Source organism: Euprymna scolopes, chromosome 10 (genome assembly GCF_053919585.1).
Source record: "Euprymna scolopes isolate OS-2025 chromosome 10, ASM5391958v1, whole genome shotgun sequence".
Classification (NCBI taxonomy): Eukaryota; Metazoa; Mollusca; class Cephalopoda; order Sepiida; family Sepiolidae; genus Euprymna; species Euprymna scolopes.
Window position 1 is genome coordinate 99,967,710 of NC_136491.1, and position 7,673 is coordinate 99,975,382.

Here is a 7,673-nt window from a genome sequence, read left to right on the forward strand (position 1 = left end):
GGTTGCCAACATCCTAAGTGAAAGTGATTTTTGTGGAACGAGTTGGATTCGAACACCTAGGTCTTCAGTTCGTGTCGTTGAAAAAAATTAAAATAAAAAAATAAAGTATATAACAATTAACTGAAAAGTTTTAAAAAATAAAATGAAAGAGATTCATTTTTGAGGGACAAACGAGATGAGAATTTATCATGAAGACCTATCGTTATATCAAAAGAAATGCAGCATAAGAATTTTTTTCTATAAATAACTACTAATGAAAGGTTTGTAGATTAACGCCCTCTGTTGGATCACCTTCACCACACCTAAAAAAAAATGATATTCTACTGTTTTATGCAATGATGTGTGAATAGTACCCTGAAAATTTTGGTAGAAAGAAAAAAGATACACTTGTTCGAACATGTTTTCCTCACATATACACACCCACATGTACGCACGCACATACGCACACGCACGCACATATATATCCTCATACACGCACACATACGCGCACAAGTACACACACATGCGAAATGTCACTTCCCCTGAAAAGAATTCTAGACATGCGCAGTCAGAACACTCACCCCGATATAAAAGTCCACAACACTATTTGACTTCCTCTTTTCTTCCCTTTTTGCCTGGGTTCATCAACCAGGCAAGTTCGGCGTCCATAGCTCTTGGTTTGAAGACTTTTCCACGTGGACGACTGCTATCATGAACGCACGGTTTTGCTGAGGCAAACACTCCCTTTCTATTTTCCTTTCTCTGTGCAGGACGGCCATTTCTCGTCCTCGACTTCATCCCTTTCTTTTCCACGCATGTAGTCGTCAACGCCTGAATGAACACGTGTTACACCTAAACCATTTTATTTTCGACAGAAAATAAACGACATGTTTATTTTATCCAGCAATTGAGTTTTGTTTCCTTCATTCGATTCGTTTCATTATTTTATTTTGTAGCGGGATTAGGATTTATATGCCCTAGTCCTCTACACACTTTAGAATTTAGAGTAAGGAATTAATCTCACATCTGAAGTTGGTCCTGGCTATGACCTTAAACTATATCCAGTGGTGAAGCCCAGCTTGTGGGTTTTGGGAGTGTGGAGCCACCCTTTAATTGCCATTGCTCCCAGGTCCACTCTGGCCCAGAGTGGTAATACCTGTTAGGGTCCCAACTATGGGTTAAATAGAAACCGACTTGAAAACAACAAATATATTCTATTAAAAAATTTTTCTTCCGAATCTTTGGATTCAGCATTAAATAACCTGAAAAGGGTTGATATGCCGTAAAACAAAAACAACCAACCAACCAACATATGAAGTTAACGTAAAATGATCCCCCCCCCCTTTCCAAGCTATTCTGTCTTTTTAAGCCAGTTAACCACTTTGCAACTTGGGGTTAGGCTTAGTAGTAGGATTGACGAGTTTATTACTTTTTTTTTAGGAGCCAGGAAACTATGTTAACTTTTATTTTAATAACTTCTCAACATGAAACCTATTAAAATAACTTCAGTTGCCGATTTTTCCTTTCCAAAAAAAAAAAAATGAATTCGTTCTTGCAACAGTTGCTTCCTAGTAGTGGTTAAACAAAATGCCTGGTGTACTTCATTTCCTTCCTTTTCCCCCTCTTCCACTTCTCACACCGTTTTTATCCCCCCCCCCTCATCATATGACCTTTAAACATGTGACTCGGGTTTGGTATAAAAGCTCAGTCAATCTTCATGGCGTCTCTCTTTTAGATCCCACCTGAAGGTAAGTTCGTTATTGTTGTCATTTTTATGTACAGCCACATTAGGCACAAACACGTGGGTGCTTGCTTCGTTGATGACTATCAAAAACCTTTCCTAATCCTTACTCCATAAATAATGCAAAGAATGTATATATCGCTCATGTCTTTACCAAATAGGAAATTTTCTTTTGGTAAAACTCATGTTCAATCTCTTCTCATAATATTAAACCAACGCCATTTAAATAGGCAAGGGCTCCTAGAAGCAGTTTATCCTGCCTTAGTTCAAAATAGACTTCATAGCTTAGTGGGGGATGCCCTTTTCTCTTCCCTGCAACCCCTTTCCCACAGAAGAGATGTTGCGAGCCTGTCTCTGCTTTATCGTTATTTTCATAGCAAGTGCTCGTCTGAGCTCCAATCTATTTGAAAGTAAGTAAAAACACTTGTATGGGCTAGCTTTGAAAAACTACTCTTTAGGAGCGTTTTCTTATTAGCACCCCTAATAAAATAATTAATTGCTGAACACAAAAGCACAGAACAAATAACAAAACCCTTTTTAAGACAAAATAACGAAACGATTTGGACAGCAGAAAGTTGAAAGTTGGACCGTGTCTGGGCTGAATTAAGAATTTTGCCTTCCAACTTGCTGACGTATTTCTGTACACGTTATTTGTCCATCAAAACAAAGATTTTACACATTATAAACCGTCGTTGGTGTATTATTACTATTTTCTGATAATTTCAGTATTACGTGACCAGTAGTTTTAGAGTTTATCGATTAAATATTTACATAAACACACACACATCTACTGTTTTATTCATATAGATTTGTCTTCATTGTCGCTGTTGCCATAATCATCATCACCATCATCACCATCATCATCATTTGGTTGGCTTGGTTGTTTTGGTTTATGGCATATCAACCCTTTTCGGGTTATTTAATGCCGAATCCAGTAAATTTTGAAAAATGTTTTTATGCTGAAAGTTTTTTTATACCTTCAAATACTTATTCATGGTGTTTGGTTCAGGTGTTTTGTTTTACGGCACATCAACCCTTTTCGTGTTATTTAATGCCAAATCTGGTAATTTGGGGAAAATGGTTTTATGCCTCAAATTGTTTTTATCTTCGAATATTTATTCATGATGTTTGGTTTGCTTGTTTTGTTTTATGGATATCAGGTTATTTAATGTCAGATCCAGCAATTTTTTTTTTCTTGTCAATCATTTTGGCAAAAGTTTGTTTTATGCTTCCAATTCTTTATATTTATATAGTTCTTCAAATATTTATCCGTAGTGTTTAGTTTAATTGATTTGTAGAGAAAATCGTTGCTTTCGTTTCTGCATTTGCATAGGAAAGGAAAAACAACAATAACATCAATATTTGGTGCATTTAAGTCAGAGAACAGATATCTTCAGACAGCCTGATCTATTAGCACCACCGTCATCATCATCATCAGCAGCAGCAGAAGCAGCTTTTCAGTAAATCTTTACAAGTGGTAGACCTTTGGAAAGGAAAGTTGGATAGGAAGTGGCTTGATTTTAAATCTTTCTTATCTATCTGTTGATAGCTCAAACTGTAGGGAATGTGGCTAGAGTGCTAAATGTTTTGGTTTCGATTCTAGCTGATGACACCCAAGTCATTTTTTTTTTAAACTTTTGAAATCAGTACTATATATTACAGGTACAATATAATATTCAATGGAGATTTGACTCTTTAACAATAAATATGAAATCTGCATGAATTAAAACATATTTAGGCATATTTTATGATCGGGGCAAGATCAGGCGCCCCTCATTAGTAAACAAATAAACAAAAAGTGGGTAAAACATAACCCCCTTAGTGCAAATGAAACTAAGGATAAAAGATGTTTGTTGTTGAACTGGGCTTGGTATCAGTCAATGATCCATATCCGTCTTATTGGACACTTGGACACTTACATTTGTGGCATGTGATATTGCTGCTGCTGCTGTTGTTGCTGCTGCTGTTGTTACTGCTGCTGTTGCTGCTGCTTGTTTGTGTGTTTAGCATTATTCATGATGATTTTGTTGGCATTTGTTTCTCCAATATCTTTCTATTAAGAATTCTTTTTAGAAGGATATCAAGTACTTATGCGGGGAACCACGTGAAGATGTCCAATGTCCCTAAGTGGAAATGTCTCTGTGGAATGAATTGGATTCGAACTTGGTGCACTTAGGTTGTCAGTCTGTGCTGTTAACCACTGAGTCACCATTACCTCCCTGCTGCCGCCGCCACTGCTGCTGATGATATCAACGTTTATGTAATTGACTGATTATTTTGTACCAACTTTTGTACGCCTTTTTAAATATTCTCTGTTATATGCCTGGTTTAGAATAATAGACTTATCCAGAGACTATAAACGTAGCTGCATTTAACACATTATTTGGTAGTGATCTGTGGCAGTTATGGCCTCAGAATCATGATGTGTACTTCTGTAACATACTTTTGCTAATACACTTTTTATTAACTATACCACTGTTTGTCTCGATTATTACCAGCTTACAAGGCTACAACATTCTCTATCATTCAACTGACAATCAATCCGTTTCATTAGCCCTTATCCTTAAGTAGTTTTTGGTTTTATAAGTATGACACATTATGAAAAAAAAAAATTGGATTTTTACAGCAAACATTATGTTTAACCAATCATTATATAACCAAAATACAAGAATGTTCCATATTAGCTAACATACCAATTTGATACCAATGGTATACCAATTTGATACCAATGGTATGCCAATTTGATACCAATGGTATGCCAATTTGATACCAATGGTATGCCAATTTCACTTTTGAATTACTAGAATCCTAAGACCTATGTGTGCATAATTCTAGTATATGTGAAATATTAAATTGTTTTTACTGCCAATACATCGTTAAAGCAAATTAAATTATTTTGAACTATTAAAATAATTTCCAACTCTATTAATAATGCTTTCCCGTTTATTTTTTATTTTTTATTTTTATTTTTTTTTTACATAGGCATCACCACATTATCAAGGCCCAGAGGCCACTCAAGGATAAGGGTTAAAGAGTGTACAGTAGAAATTGGTTAATATAGTAATCATTAGTAATGAAAATTTGGTAAATTTGATAACTTATACGGAACGGCTCATCAAGAACTTATTTACTTTAGACTTGAACACAACCATATTGTAGTCAGCCGGAAAGCAGGAAAACGGAAGACAATTCCACAGGCGTGCAGTTCTAAGAAAGAAGCTTTGTTCATGGAATCTACGTTTAGGTTTAGGCACAGATAAAGAGTGGGGGAAATTATTGATAGTGTTTACAGCTAGACGAGTGTTTCTTGTGAAAGTTTGGCGAGGGGGGACCATAGATTGAAGCTCAGTTGAACACTTTCCATGGAAATAACGATACATCAGAGACAAACTCGCAACATCTCTTCTGTGAGATAGAGGTTGCAAGGAGGAGAAAAGGACATCTCCTACGAGGCTACGAAGTCTATTTTGAACTCTATCAAGGCAGGACAAGTCCTTTCTAGCAGCTCCTGCCCAGATGTGGCAACAGTATTCCATCCTTGGACGTACCTGGCTCTTATATAGATAGAGAATAGCATCAGCAGTGAGATATCTACCGGATCGATAGAAAGATCCCACCATTTTTCCAGCGGCCTTGGCAACAGATTTGATATACGTGTTCCATTTAAGATCAGGAGTAATGGTCAAGCCCAGAAGCTTGTCAAAACTTGAGGCCTCCTGAAGACGAGAGCCATTCATTTCAATTGATGACAAATGTGGATTAGAATGTTGCTGATGTAAAGAGAGAAGCTTGGTTTTAGATGCATTAAAAGTAACCAGCCACTCCTTTCCCCATTGTACTATGTGCTCAAGATCAGAGGAGAGAGAATTGGAGAGAACTTGGTCGTTTACTGTCTTAGATGTGGTACCATAAATGGTAGTGTCGTCAGCATAAATGTCTACAAATGATGTAAGGATATGATTTGGAAGATCATTAATGTAGATCAGGAAAAGAGTTGGGCCCAGGATGGATCCCTGAGGGACACCGGCATTAATACTGTGAGCTTCTGATTTTTGCCCCTCAACTACTACTCTTATGAACCTATCAGAAAGAAATGATTTAATAATTGAGAAGACTTTTCCAGCTATACCATAGCTAGCGATCTTATGAAGTAAACCTTTATGCCATACCCTATCAAAGGCTTTAGATATGTCAAGAGCAATTGCCCTAGAAAGATTGCCACCGTCGAGAGATTTGCTAATCCTATGCGATATAACTGTAAGGACATCTGCTGTAGATCTAGCAGAACGGAAACCATATTGAGTGTCACTAAGAAGGTTATTTTTGTTGAGATGGTTGATTACTTCTGTATTTAACACAGATTCTAGCAACTTACTCATGACGCACAGGAGACTTATTGGCCTGTACTGAGAGGGGGATGAGCGATCACCTGAATTCTTAAATACAGGGCATACTGATGAGATTTTCCAGGGAGATGGGAAACTATTCTCCTTAAGACAACGTTTAAACAGTTTTGTAAGTATGGGCGCTAGTTCAGGTTGAAGTTTTTTGAGTACTATAATTGGAATACCATCAGGGCCAGTTGCTTTACTCGAATCAAGGTTTTTGATTAGCTTCGCAACATCACATACAGATATACGAATATCACATAGCGTGTTTTCTGATACAGGAGGAAATATTGGGGGTTGGCGGTCTTGGTCGCAAAGGGTAGAATTAGCTGCAAAGTTCTTGACAAAGAGTTTGGCTTTGTCTGATGCTGACGAGATTACCTCAGGTCCATTGATAATAGTTGGGATGGAGCACACGCTTCTGTTCAGGATTCTGTTTGCTATTTGCCAAAACTGGTGGGAACCAAGCCGCTGCTCAGCTACTTTGGACTTAACAGATTGAGCATACAACTCTCTTGCGTTCCTTATTACTTTCTTACAACGGTTGCTGGCAGTCCTGAAAACGGCTTTAGTTTCCATACATCTATTACGTTGGAAGCAGTGGAAAAAGTGATTTCTGTGCGCAATGGCAGCAGCACATTCTGGAGAGAACCATGGCTGGCTGTTAGGTTTCTGCTGAAACTTTTTAGAGGGTATGAAATGGTCAATACCTACAATTAACCATTCAGTCAGGTCTAATACTATAGAGGACACATCCTTTTTAAACATGGAATGCAGAGGTAGATCAGATATAAATGTACGGAAGCTATCCCAGTCAGCCTTAGTGTATCGATATACTGTACGATGAAGAGGTACGTCTGGGGACTTATTACATTTCATTTTTATCTTAATTGATACAACAGAGTGGTCGGAAGATCCAAGAGGCGACAGAACAGAAACTGAACATAGTTCTGGGCAAGTTGTGAGAAAAAGGTCTAGTAGGCTCGCATACTGGCCGTCATTATCGGGCACACGGGTAGGTTCCTGAACAATCTGAGTGAGGTCATAGGCAATGGAGAAATCATGACAGAACCTCCCCTCATCATCGGTCTTGTTTGAGTGGGTCAACCATTCGACGTTGTGAACATTGAAGTCTCCACATACGTGAATGTTAGCTGAAGGATAAGTAGAAAGGACTTGGTCAATTTTCTCAGATATGCTTTGAAAGATAGTAACTCCGCTGTTGTGGGGGCGATAGAGAGTAAATATAAATGCAGTAGTGTGAGCTAAAGCAACCCGGAAGCACATATAGGGTAAGTTAGGATCTTCCCTGGAGATGTCCCTCCCACATGGAAAGCTATCTTTAATATAGGCACATATTCCATGCCCATGGCGATCTTGGGGGTCAGATTTAGAAGTTAAGTTAGAGTATCCTTTAATTGCGAACTCTTCTAGGGAAATAGCCTGTCTAATGCCAGTTTCACTTAAAAATAAAAGGTCTGGTTTAGTCTCCTGTAATTGGGTTTCAACCTCTGGAAGGTTAGAACGAAGACCCCTGATGTTGGAGAAGGAGACATGGTAGTAGG